The sequence below is a fragment of the Bufo gargarizans genome, chromosome 10 (assembly GCF_014858855.1).
Source record: "Bufo gargarizans isolate SCDJY-AF-19 chromosome 10, ASM1485885v1, whole genome shotgun sequence".
In the NCBI taxonomy this organism is placed as follows: domain Eukaryota; kingdom Metazoa; phylum Chordata; class Amphibia; order Anura; family Bufonidae; genus Bufo; species Bufo gargarizans.
Genome location: NC_058089.1, coordinates 25512465 through 25526751, shown reverse-complemented (window position 1 = coordinate 25526751; position 14287 = coordinate 25512465). Strand labels below are relative to the sequence as shown.

General features: G+C 40.2%; 1 protein-coding gene across 4 annotated transcripts in view; it reads left to right on the top strand.

The window, feature by feature from the left end:
• Window positions 1–2192: 2192 nt before the first annotated feature.
• LOC122921123 (general transcription factor II-I repeat domain-containing protein 2B-like) overlaps window positions 2193–14287 on the top strand; it is a 250262-nt gene continuing 238167 nt past the window's right edge. For 3 of the 4 annotated variants that reach the window (XR_006386970.1, XR_006386971.1, XM_044271093.1), the window contains exons 1-3: window positions 2193–2603; window positions 2696–2744; window positions 12028–12101. The gene's annotated coding sequence lies outside the window, so the exon portion shown is untranslated. Of the gene's footprint in view, window positions 2604–2695; window positions 2745–10451; window positions 10619–12027; window positions 12102–14287 lie in introns of those variants that run through there. The other variant, XM_044271095.1, reaches the window with a different exon arrangement.

Here is a 14287-nt window from a genome sequence, read left to right as displayed (position 1 = left end):
AGAAATTGAACACTCCGGGCAAAATTGCACACCTTGTTAGGGGGCGGAGCATAACAAATGCCGTCGCTGAAAACGACCTGCCATGATGTCACCTCACCATCATGTGACCAGTGCAGGAGAGGACCAAGAGAAGTCCTGGGAAGAAGCTGTGGTAAGGTCTGCTACATGAGGAGAGGTAATTGAAGCGGTAGATTACTCAGTGTGAGAGGCAGAGCAATGTTGGGAGTTGTAGGTATTTAACTGGGACTGTATGTTAGGGCTGAAGTTATTTACGTGGGATAGTAGGGTGGAGTGATGTTATTTACATGGGACTGTATGTTGAAGGTGGCTGGGGAGGGAGTGATGTTATTTACATAGGACTGTATTTTGGAGGAGGCTGTAGCTAGAGAGGGATGTTATTTACATGGGACTGTATATTGGAGAGGGCTGGAGAGATAGTGTGATGTATTTACATGGGACTCTATGGCGGAGGAGGGAAATAATGTTATTTACATGGGACTGTATAGTGGAGGGGCTGAGGAATTATAATTTCTGAGAACAGTAAACAGAGGAATATAACTACAGGGGGCACTGCAGGGGCATTATAAATACTGGGGCACTTCACGGTGAGCATTATAACAGTAGGGGGTATTATAAATACTGGGGGCACTGTGGGGACATTTTAAATCCATAGGACATTAAGCGTTCTTATTACTACTTGGGGCTCTATAGGAGTGACTTATAGATCCACATTATTTCTATTAAGAGCATTATGGAGGGCCATATTACTACTGAGGGGTCTGTAGAGAGCTTTATTACCACCAGGATAACAATAGGGGGGCCTTATTTCTACTAGGGGCTCTGTAAGGACATTATTAATACTGGAGGGCTCCTCTACTAATGGGAGCACTCTTGGGGAGCATTATCACTGTTGGGAGCACTGTAGGGGGCAGTATTACTAATGAGGACATTCTAAAAGGGAATTACTACTGGTGGGACTATGAGGAGTACTTTTTCTATGGGAGCACAATTTTTTTTTCAGGATAGTATTTGGGGGTAGAGAAAAGTGAGGAAGCTAAGATGTCTGTGTTTCACACTCACTCTGCAGAGACGAGGCGAGGCTAATAAAAGTTGTCCGGAACGAATGGAGAAGATGTTGACAGAGAAGATCTACATCAGAGGAGACGTCACCTGGGAGGCCCTGGATGTCAAAGGTACGTGCTACTGTATAGCTGTTTAGCAAGTACAGTAAAATGTCTTCAGTGCTAGCGTTTGTAGGGGGAGGTGTTGGGGGGGCGATTGGTTGAATTAGAGAACTGGGCAATATTCATTGGGGCTTGGGCCCTGGATTTTTTGAGACCCTAGCAATGCCCTCGGGTGAAGTCATATTTTCGGTCGTATCTGGCGGATGTGGACCCATACCCACGGTCTGCAATATGGGAACTGAGCAAGTATGCTCATGGGCATGAGCCCTTATGCTACGAACTTTCAACATGAAAGTCATCGTGGAAAATCCATATTGTTTGCATGAGGCCTTATAGTGACGTCCCCGTGGCAGTGAGTGGCTGCTGTGGGCACCGTATGGAAAGCAGGTGACTGGTGGCACCAGGTTTTAAGATAAGCATATCAGTTCCTTTATCTTGGGAGAAGTGTAAGTTCACAGGAACCCTTTCTTGGGAGTCAGAAAAGTCCTTTAAACTGACTCCAAAAGCGGAGCTCCACTTTATCAGAAGGACCTGGTAGATCTTTGCTTTGTCAACTCAGTAATACATAACCTCCTATTAATCTTGTATCTGGTTTATGGAAGGCTGCCACCGCCAGGAGCTGTTTGTTATGTTTCTTATAAGGATTTCCATCGATCATTTAAATTGAGACTAAAATGAATCCCCCCCACCCTCCCTATTACCTGCCTGTTGCCTTCAACTGACTTAGCCATGCACATCATCTGTTTTTCTCCAACATTTTTTACCTCCTAGCAGCCCTAAACTTTCTCTGGATCAAATCACCCCGTCTGTGTTTTGCTTCACAATTAGGCCGGTAAAAAAAAAAAAAAAAAAAGAAAGGTGGGGGGGGGGGGTGGGGGGGTGGGGGAGTGAGGGGGAATTTAAAGGTATCGAAGGCAAAAATGGAAGGGGAGTCAGCAACATCTGCTCTCTTGCTGCTGCTCCTGCATGTTAAAGGTTCCCTCATATGCCCCCTATTCCCTGTTGCTCAACAATGCAGAAGCCTTTCCAACTCCGCTCGCTCGCTCTCTCCTTCTCCAAACAATCACTGCAGAGAGAAGGCAACTGGGAGAGAAAGAGGAAGAAAAACAGAATGAAACAAGCAAACAACAGACTTTTTCAGCTGGCAAGGAGCCATCCCTTCGCTCGCTATTCTGGCTGCTTTCACTTGTTTTGCCTGAATATTCTCTCCTTGGGGACACTAATATCATGAAGGGGTGTTTTTGTTTCCAAAGTAGCATTTACGGTTTGTCTCCCCCTTCCCTTCTTTTTTTTTCACTTTTCGTTGTGCCTTCCGTTCCCTAAAAGACGTACCGTCCCATCAAAATCCCCTCGAGGGCCAGAAGTTTCAATTTGGGGCTGTGAACTTCAGCACCGGGCGAAGGCAGCCGGTAGAAGGAGGTGAGGTATCCACACTGTCATTCGTGCATGCTCGTTTGATGCAGAATATGGCAACATTAACAAGATCGTTTTTCTTTTTTTTTTACATTTAGCAAGCAACATGAACCGGAGTTAAAGCTCGTTCAACTGGTCCAGCCTGTGGTATGTGAGCGCTATTTGGCTTAATGAGCTGACACACATTTTTTTCTACCATGGGCCGATTGATACATGACCAGGCTGGCAGGGGCTTTGGGGACACGCAGTTCCACAACAGCTGGAGAGATGTTGGCCGCCTACCACGGCATTATTTCAGGCTGACTACATTGGGAAGTTACTGAAAAAAATATAAAACTAGTACAGTGCGATGATAACACATATAGAGAAAACATGGCAAGGGTTATAGTTGGTGCTTAAAATGTTACTGCACTAATCCCCGTGGTGCTCTGCTCTGGAACAGAACAGGCCTTGACTCCTCCATTTAGAAGGAGGTATGTGCTGTTCTAGAAGACACAGAACTTGCTGTGATTACTGATGAATTTCCCCCTCCGGTGACATATATCCATTACAATTCTCAGGATACCAAAGAAAAATGAAGAGATGTCCCGATTCCTGGCCAACTTTCTTAACTCTTTAAATGAGAATTTTATCCTTCTTCTCTTCTCAGCCAAAATCCACCATGCACCTTCGATTTGATCACCTTTGAACCCTATATGTTCGGTCAAGAGTTACAAGCAAAAGCTCAGGCAGCCGGTCTAATAAGAAGCAATACTCACCCCTTTATTCCTCTGTCCTGTACTCCATTCCTCTTTGGTGCTGGTTGCTTTCCTGACTGATGTTCTGTGTGCGCTATGTCAACGTGCAGCCAATCATTGGCCTCAGCAGTGACGTCCCGTATACCGCCGAGACCAGCGATTGGATGCCTGGTGACCTCTGTACATGGAAACCCACCGCGGCAGCCAGGGAGATGACATCAGAGGTGCATGACCGGAGAACAATGCTGAAAGCAGCATGGGAGAAATTGGGGGGAGTATCTATTCTTTTGTTATTTTAGACCATTTACAGTGACTCAGACAACCGCTTTAACGATTACACTTAGATAATATTCGTGGTAATCAGATTTACTTACCGAATGACTGTTCTTCAACCACTAACCGGAAAAACATTGGGTAGAGCTATAGAAGGAGCTCATTCGCGAGAGACTGTAAGTTAAAGAAGTTGTCCCATTACGAAAATGTGTCATCTATCCATGTTGGGGTTCCAACTACTGGACCTTCCCAGTGATCATGAGAACAGGGGTCCTAGTGTCCTTAAAGTGAATGGGGCGACAGTCAGTAATGCACACTGCTGATCCATTCATGTTCTGCAGAAGGGAATCTGAGTATAGCCATCTCCGGCAGTGCCATAGAGAAAAATGGAGTGGCAGAGCACATGCATTGACGCTCCATTCAGTTGGGGAACTCAGGGATCCAAGCAGTCAGACCCCCCCCCACTTGTTGGGTAATTATCACTTATTCTGTGGATAGGGGATAAGTTGTTATGGTGGGACAACCACTTTAAAGGAGTTGTGCAAGAATGGGTGGGTTGGTGGAAAACTTCCCCACTTGGCAGGACATGTAAAGGGAAGCTTACTTACCTGCTTCCTGGTGCTGGCTCCCCTTATGTCATGACAAATGGTCATGATGTGTGTTGATCTGCCACAGCCAGTGATTGACTGCAGGTGATGAAACCGGATGTTTTAAGCAAGGGATCCCAGTAGAGCATCACAGGCCAAAAGGAGAAGGAGAGGGGAGCGGAGAACTAGAAAGCAGGTAAGTAACGCCCCCCCTCCCATTCTTGCACAACCACCAACTAGAACTAGAACTAGAAACCTCTAACTAGAAATGCCTTCTTAATAGTGTTGAGCTGTGGATAGTTGTACACATTGGCCTAAACATGATGATTCTACCAGCTTCTTATTTGGAGGCTATTTGACGAGTTGGTAATGACATGACTCATTGGATTTGTTAAACTCAGATATAATTATAAAAGGACTAACAGATAGACAAGTTCTTGACTTTAAGATGTCTTCTGACAAGTCATTGAGATACATCAGAAGAGAATGGTCCATGAGCTTAGAATCCCGTCAGTTCCCACAATTTAGGGACATTAGAACCTGGCAATGCACCTGAGTATCCATATTTAACAGCGACACACTGCAGTAGAGATGAAAAAATTGGCAAATTTGGCAAATCTTCAATTACTGCACTGAACATTGGTATATTTAAGGCTATACAGATCAGTGAACCGCAGAACCTGTTCCTCTATACCTCATAGCCGTATTGCTCATGCACAGCAAGGTTCTAGCGGTTTTCTGAGGTTTCCGAAATCGTGAGTTGCAGAAATCTCTAAGAAGCAACATAATGTAAGGATAGGATTTATTAGATTAGCACTCTGACCTGTGCCAAGATTTAAGGAGTCATTTTAGACCATTTTGAGAAGACTATGGGTCCAAAGCTTAGATAAATTAAAAATCGCAACATGCATTCTTGCAAATGTCTCCAAAAACCTGGACGCCGATGAACTACCTGTCGGATAACTCCATGAGAATGCAAATATGTGCCCCCCTCAGTCTTCTCAATACACAATTTAACCTCTAAATAAAGGCCTCCCATAAAAGTTGTTGCTTTCACCAAAATAAACCTTTGTGGTTATTCTATCGCCAAGACATTTGTGAATCCACATTCCAACACACCCTTTACCCTGACAAAGCTAAAGTGAATATGACTAGGTAAGGATTGCATTTCACTAAAGGAGTCTGTGTAAGCAAGAAACTATGCACATGCCGCACATGATCTTACTTCTTATGTGCCAAAATAATAACCCGGGCAAGTCTGCTGTGAATGCTATGTTGGGCTCATAATGAAATAACTTTATGCTTGGAGTATTTGGCAGCCGAGCGCATGTTGTAAATTGTAATGTAAAGGACGGGAACTCCATGTTGTTCTGAGTGCCTGACTAAGTGGTAAAACAGACTGCAACCTCCAGGAGCCAGGTATATTTTATGCCGTAAAACAACGCCCAGCCATCTGACACTTTGCCCGTGAGGATCCCTGACAACGTACATAGTAGCACCAAATAGTAGCAGGGAGGCCCACGACTGGAGTCAGGGGCATAATCAAGAGCCTTCATCTTTACCTAGCAGGCTTCATCTACCTCATACTCGCATATTGGCTAATTCAGTGAATTTATAATATGGGAGAAACCCTGAATTGTTGCCATTTCCCATAATCCTTTACTTCCATTAAAGGTGTTTTCACAAAGTGTTTAATATTGACGACCTATCCTCAGATGGGCAGGGGTCCGACGCACAAGGGAAGGTCTTTTTCAGTAGATCCGGTGACTTACCGGGTCTCTGTATGGGAATGCAAAGCGGAGGCTTCAGCCTGGTGATGTCATCGGCACTAATGTAAAACAGGCTAGGGCAGCGCTAAAGCCCGCCCATTAGTGTCGGTGACATCACCGGGAACACTGCTAGGCTGAAGCCTCTGCCTAGCAGTAGGAAAATAGAAACAAAACAGCCCTTGCCCTGCGCAAATGCTCCAATGCTCCACTCAGAGGGGGCTGTCTGGGTGAAGAAGGGGATATGTTGGGTTCAGAGTAGAACCCCAGAGGTGCACTAAGGATGGTCTGGACAATAAGGGTAATGAGTCCTATACCAACCACTATGGTCATGGCACACCTGAGCCATGTTAAAGGCATTGTCCTACAATAATAACATAAGGACAGATGTAGTATCTGATAAGTGGGGGTCCATCTGATGGGAGCCCTATATCTCAGAAGAACAGGGGTTCACTCATCCATTCAACTATATGGGACTGCTGGTGATAGCAGAATACAGTGTTAAGCAATCTCTGGCAGTCCCACAGTGGGCGTCATTCCATTCATTCACCCTTGTTCTTCTGATCGGTGAGGGTCCCAGGGGTCAGACCCCTCAATACTTCTTACCTATCCTGTGAGCAGTTGCTAAGTTAATGGTAGGTCCAGTCCTGTACGGGGGTGCGGAGCCCTTCTGACCATGGCCCCTCATTTAATGGCCTTATGATCAGTCCACCCTTAGATGGGGCAATTGTGGCTCTATGATGTTTGGAAGGAAAAGACATTCTAGCAAAAAAAAAATCTCTGTATTGTTATATTAGAATGAATATCTGAAACCGCAACGTCAAATACACAGGTTTTACGATGTACAACTACACCTCTCAGCATCTCTAGCCACATCAGGCTCATTCCTTGCTTTCCTCCCGTTTCTCAAGACCACCTACAAGCTCAGCAAAACAGGAGACGTGGGGTTGTAATAAGTCCTGGCTTTGAATTCCCAAACCCCAAAAAACTAGAAAAAAATGATCTACATTTACGTTTTTACCTTCAATTCCACCCCTCCCCTTTTGCCGTTCATGCGTGAAAAGACGGTCATGCGTATATATGGAAGGGCAGGGGTTAAACGATGGCTGCAGGCAGGGCATCTATACACCATGCCATAGACAGATCTGCGCCATGTGTTCAGTGTCTGTGTGGGAAGAGCTCCCCACTAGGAATCTTGAGTCAGCAGTCAGCAGAATCTGTGCGTGCATGTTTTATCGGTGACACTGGAACAAGCGTGCTCCGCGAGACACGTCACAATCCTTGTACAAAGCATCACTTCAAAGGGCAGCGAAAACAAGCGCTTTCCTAGAAATGAATTAGCCGAGGGGCCCTGAATACACACACAGACTCGCAGATCATCTGCAGTTCACGTTACACGCAGCCGCAGGGATGTAGACAGAGTAAGCAGAGGTTCACTCACAGGGGAAGAGGTGGGGAACCCGGCATTTCCTACCTGCCTGCTGCTATACAATGCATGTGTGTCAGCAATACATCCTTCAGACTTCAAGAGGCGGCTGGTAACAATTCTGCAACGGTCATTCATCAGTAACGCATGCAATGCGACACACCAGATAACGCCGAATAAGTCTCACCGCGTGAAGTCAGGATTTAAAAACGTGTCCTTTACATTTTCCTAAAAGGTTCTAAGGGTACATTCACACGACAGTAAAAAAAAAAAAAAAAAAAAAGGCCATTAAAAACCAGCAAAGCGATCCGTTTTTAATGGTGGATTTTTTTCACCGGTGGTTAAAAACTGTTGGTCAGTGAAAACAGATAAAATGGGACATGTCCTAATTTTTGACAGCCGTCATTCATGGGCAGTCAAAAAAACGGCCATGTGAATAACCCTATTGTCGCGTGTAGCCTTGAGTGAAAAAAAAAAACAGGAGCGAATTCAAAAAAGAGGAGAAGTTGTATCTGTCCTTCGATCCATCTCCTGATTCTGGCTTCTAAAACTGCATCAGGAAACCTGATCGTGTGGCCGTCCCCTGAACTGATCGTGTCTGGTCCTTCTGGTTCCACAGAGCTAAGGACTTAGTGAAAACCCACTGCTGTCTGTTTCCGAATTCAAAGGCTAGTACCGGGATAGACGTCAGTGGCAGATCACTAGAAAGCAATGTGCCACTTCGTCTTCTGCCGGCTCCGCTCGGGTTCCTTCAGAAGTGGGGTGGTCAGTCTATTACAGCCACCGCCTCTGGGGGGGGGGGGAAGCTGAGTGGATCTGGACGGAGACAAAGTGACACTAGTGCCTTCCTAGCCGCCCCGCTGCCACTTTGCTCTGTGCAGGACTCCCACAGTTCAGGGCGCATCCTTGTAATCTGCCACCAATGGATGTGCAGAACTAATGTACAGTATACGGATACATTTACACATTTATTATATATATATGATTACAGTATAGATATATATATATATATATATATATATAACGACTATATATATTTTTTTTTACTATATATATATATATATAATATAATGAATATAATATAATGACTACATATATATATATACACACACACACACACGCTATAGTGAATTATTATCACTATTCTAACTAAAATTATCATTTAAACAAGAAAAATGTCCAAATGCACTGATATATTTTGCATAAATCCAGTTAGGCTACTTTCACACGCACGTTTTGTGTGGATCACTCATGGACCGATCCGTTCAGATAATACAACCGTCTGCATCCATTCAGAACGGATCCGTCTTGAACACCATTGAAAGTCTACGGGGGATGGATCCGTTTTCTATTGTGCCAGATTGTGTCCGTGAAAACGGATCCGTCCCCACTGACTTACATTGTATGCCAGGACGGAACCGTTTGGCTCCGTTTAATCAGACAAGCAGCATTTTGGTGTCCATGTCCAAAGCAGAATGGAGACGGATCTAATGCAAACTGATGCATTCTGAGCGGATCCTTTTCCATTTCAGAATGCATTAGAAGGCAAACTGATCCGTTTTGGACCGCATGTGAGAGCCCTGAACGGATCTTACAAACGGAAAGCCAAAATGCCAGTGTGAAAGTAGACTTAAGAGTTAAAATCGTGCAAACTCTCTACCCTATAATCCCCCTGTTGCGTTACCTGTAGGTATAATTTACTCACATTCACTATTGGCTAAGCTCAGCAGTTAAACCAGATTTAGCTAAAATGCCCTTTACTCTGACGCCCTCTAGTGGCAATACGCGATAATCATTACAGTCAGATTTTGCATATTCCATTCCTTTTTTTTTTTTTTTTCCTTTCTCCACTTTTCTTTCCCAAGGTTCAGGTCACACATTTTTCTGCTTCTCCCCATCCAGCTTCAGTTCCTGTCCCCATTTTCAGACAACACCTGGCATCAGAAACCACCACTGGCTGCCCCTGTCATTTACTACATCACTAATTAAGAAGAAGTGGCAAAGGCAGCTACAAAAAATACACAAAAGATCCTCATACCCCCAACCACCATTAACCCCCACCACCAGAGCATCACCATGCACCACAAATCCACCAAAACCCTTCTTTCTGCAACTGCAGTTGAACTACAACTCCCAGCAGCTTGAAAACCTACTTTAACTTCAGCCTAAGTTGCACCCACAGAGGGTTAACCCATCACAGTAAATTAAGCAATGCGCTAGCTATCAGAATGAGCGCAGCTTAGGCATGATGACATCACCCCCTGCAGTCCATGACGTCACATAACCATTGACTGCCAACCAAGACTGTCATGGGTGATCATGGCATGTCACTTTATTCAACCATCATCTATGCACTTGCAATGATCCATCACTCCAGCTTTTAGAGTGCATAGGGCTTGCTATGATGTCATGGTTGTGGAGATGACGTCACCCATCCCTTGCAGGCTGACACTGACACACAACAACAACTTGTATCCTGTCAGCAGCCAGGACTGCACCACTTATGATTGTTATCTATGGAGACATCCTTACACCCCCCCCCTCCCCCCTCCACCCCACCAGAGACCCCCATAGAGTTACCTGTAGACCCCTCCAGGACTGGGCTGTGCAGCTTCTATTCTTGCATCTTAGTTGCTCCATGTCTTTGCCTATTGTGATTGACTTAGCAGCTCCTGTAGGTTTGGAGGGTACAACAACTTTTTCTCCTTGGCATATAACTGTATGGGATGCTGTAGGTGGTGTCTCCAGGCTGCTGATACTGGTGTATACTGGTGCTGCTGGAATTATGCTGCTTTATGAAAGTTGCAGGATGGGATGGAGAGAGACTCTGGTGGTTACATGCATTGAGTAGTCTTCTCACTCAGGCTACAATAATATTCTTGTTAGCTGCTCCAGTCCTAGGGAGACAGACTGAGGAGGCAGCCTGCCCTTTCTTTTATACACCCTACCTCCCCCTCTTCTCCCCCTCCTGTGGGCATGTTCCTGTTCATCCACACCCCTTCCACCCCCACCCCAAAAAAAAGAGGATACGTGAAAGTGTCTAATCAAGAACACAGCGCCTAGGAGGCATTGTGCTTGGTTTCATTCACAAGTTTACTTGATACTGTTGTACTGTGCAGCCCCTGCCCTGCCCTGTGCTGCACTCCTCTGGCAGCTCCTGGGCACTTCCATGGGTCTGCCACCCTCACAGCAGCCTTCTGGGGGCACTAGAAGAGACCAGAGCAGCTGTTAGGTAACTGCAGACATTGCAGATCTAATTATTATTATTCAAAATAAAGATAATTAGAAGTAAATAATATATATGCATTCTATCTATGTATCTATGTATGTATCTATGTATGTATCTATGTATGTATCTATCTATATCTATCTATATATCTATCTATGTATCTATGTATATATCTATGTATCTATCTATCTATATTTACCTATCTATGTATCTATCTATATCTATGTATCTATCTATCTATCTATCTATATCTATCTATCTATATCTACCTATCTATGTATCTATCTATCTATGTATCTATCTATCTATATATATATATATATATATATATATGTATCTATCTATGTATCTATCTAATGTATCTATCTATGTATCTACTTATGTATCTATGTCTATCTATGTATATATCTATATATCTATCTATATCTATGTATCTATCTATCTATATATATCTATATCTATGTATCTATCTATCTATCTATCTATCTCTACCTATCTATGTATCTATCTATATATCTATCTATATCTATGTATCTATCTTTGTATCTATCTATATATCTATCTATATCTATGAATCTATCTATATATCTATCTATATCTATGTATCTATCTATGTATCTATCTATGTATCTATCTATCTATCTATCTATATATATATATATGTATCTATCTATGTATCTATCTAATGTATCTATCTATGTATCTACTTATGTATCTATGTCTATCTATGTATATATCTATATATCTATCTATATCTATGTATCTATCTATGTATCTATATCTACCTATGTATATATCTATATCTATCTATTTATGTATGTATCTATCTACAGTATCTATTCTTTCTTTCAGAATAAATATTATTAGAAGTAAATAATATATATGCATTCTATCTATGTATCTCTATCTATGTATCTATCTATCTACAGTATCTATTCTTTCTTTTATCAATATTCCATGCATAACAGGTATATTTGTAAAGCAGTATCTATCTATCTATCTATCTATCTATCTATCTATCTATCTATCCATAGTAGCTATATATCATCTATCTATCTATCTATCTATGTGTCTTCTTTCTATCTATCTATCTATCTATCTATCTATCATCTATCTATCCATAGTAGCTATCTATTATCTATCTATCTATGTATCTTCTATCTATCTATCTATCTACAGTATCTATTCTTTCTTTCTTCAATATTCAATGCATAACAGGTATCTTTGTAAAGCAGTATCTGTCTATCTATCTAACTATCGTATTTATCTATCTATCTATCTATCTATCTATCTATCTATCTATCTATCTATCTACAGTATCTATTATTTCTTTCTTTCTTTCTCTCTTTCGTTCTTTCATCAATATTCCATGCATAATATGTAAAAACTAAAAAAATATATATGTCTTTTAGGATTTGATGATTGCATTTTCACGCTATGAGAACTTGACATACCAGTGAAGATGAGAAATACAAATTATCACAAGGTATGCAACTAACAAACAGAAACATATTTAATATATTTAGAGAAAAATGAATAGCGGAACAGATGACAAAGGACAATTTCATGAAATGGACGTTATATTGATGTTTTTCACAATTTTTTATTTTCAATGTCCAGTTATAAAAGCACTCAAAGAGTAGAGGTGTAAAAATGAATTTACCGGAAAATATTTTCTATAAGTATTATATATTAAATAATCTCTTAAAAATTATCTTATTAATGCATGGCATTATTTTAGTCTGTTTTTTTTTTTTTTTTTTCCTGCTACTGTCACATTGATAATTATAGGCATCATTTAATCTATGCTGCATTTTCTCCATTTGTTGATTTATGAGACCTCCTAAGGAAGAGCAGGGGTTCTTGAAAAACAAATTAAACCAATAACTGAGTTTTATAAATTGACACCGGCTCACTTGGCAGTGAGTATGGCAGTACATATAGATTACAAGGCAAGGCAGTAAAGAAATGGAAATGTGGGGTCATCAAGAGGATTTACTCTGAAATTGTGAAATATCGCTATCTATCTCTAATCTATATTTATATACTGTAATAAATATATATATATATATATATATATATATTATTTCCGATAAACATGAAGCATAAATTATTTTGTGTACTTTTTCCCCTTGTAATAGCTTCTTTTCTTGTCCCCAATTAGACTGCTCTAAAATTTCTGATATTTGTAATAAGCATAATTTTAGACCATCAACGTAAAAAATCTAATAAAAGAATCTATGAACCCATAAGCTAATGTGTAATTTACTATTAGTTTACTTACTTTATATTATTAGGTTGTCCCCCTGCTATGATCTATAGTTGGCCACTTAGCCTATAGATTAGTTTTATATATATATAAATATATATATATATATATATATATATATATAATTTTATGGATCACTGTAGCTATAATTAATTATTTTTCTATCTCAAAAACCATGATAGAAAGAATAATTTCCTGAGAAGTACTGACAGAATATGGTAGATGATCCAGTGTATCCTGAATAGATCAATTAATTATATTGTTAACTGCAATTCACTTGTTTTTTACATAAATGTACACGAATCAAACATACATTGAATTAGGTGTTAATTTAGAAAAGAAACTATACATTTATGCTCCTCTTTACTGTACCTCATTACTTATAGCAGTTAGTAAGCTCATCTCCAGTATATCAAGGGCCACATCAAGACATACATATGTCCATGACCAGTCATGGAACCATCCCAAGCGCAATGTCACATATAGAAAATATTTGTAGAGAACTGAACAAAATATATATATATTTTCACAAAATCCTTTCAAACATTTATTGATGTGACATGGTTCTGTGTTAAAAAGAACAGAGTCAATTTAAAGTCCATAGTTCATAGGTCCATTTCACTGAGCACTCATCAGCATGTACAACTGCATTTTACCAGTATGGGAAATAAAAAATCTGTGGAATATTACCAAATGAATAGAGAAAATAAAAATAAAAAATAAATATAAAACTAGAAAAATATGAAAATTAAAACATGCAATTAAATATTATTGGATCATCAAGAGTTTAAATAACAACTGTGAAAAAATTATCTGTAGAATACTACCAAATGAATAGAGAAAAAAATAAAATAGTATAATATATATTTATTTTATTTTACAAAGACTAATTTATTTTACAAAGACTAATGGATATAGTAGCCTTATATAACATTTTCCTAATTTGTACATTTTCTTAAAACAGGTATATTTCAGTCACCAAAGCCGAGTAATATTGTATTTGTTTTCTTGCTATGAACCTTTACATATATATATATATATATATATATATACATATATATATATATATGTATATGTTTAGTTTGTAAGCACCACACACATACTCTATTTTTCTATTTACAGTTTATATATATATATATATATATATATAAAATTTTATTTTATTTTTTTACATTTCATTTTAAAAAATAATAATGATTGACCATGACTAGACAAAGCTATTTGGATCATAATTTAAGTGTAACAATTATTGTTAATAATCCAATGATTTGATTTGCTAAAATTGATTGACTACAAGTGTTGGCATTCTACCCTACAAGTTAGAACACATCATAATCTTTCCGGAAAAAAAAATCCTGTCCGTTAGTGGCAGAATCTATCTAATGATAGAATTTGCTTTTACT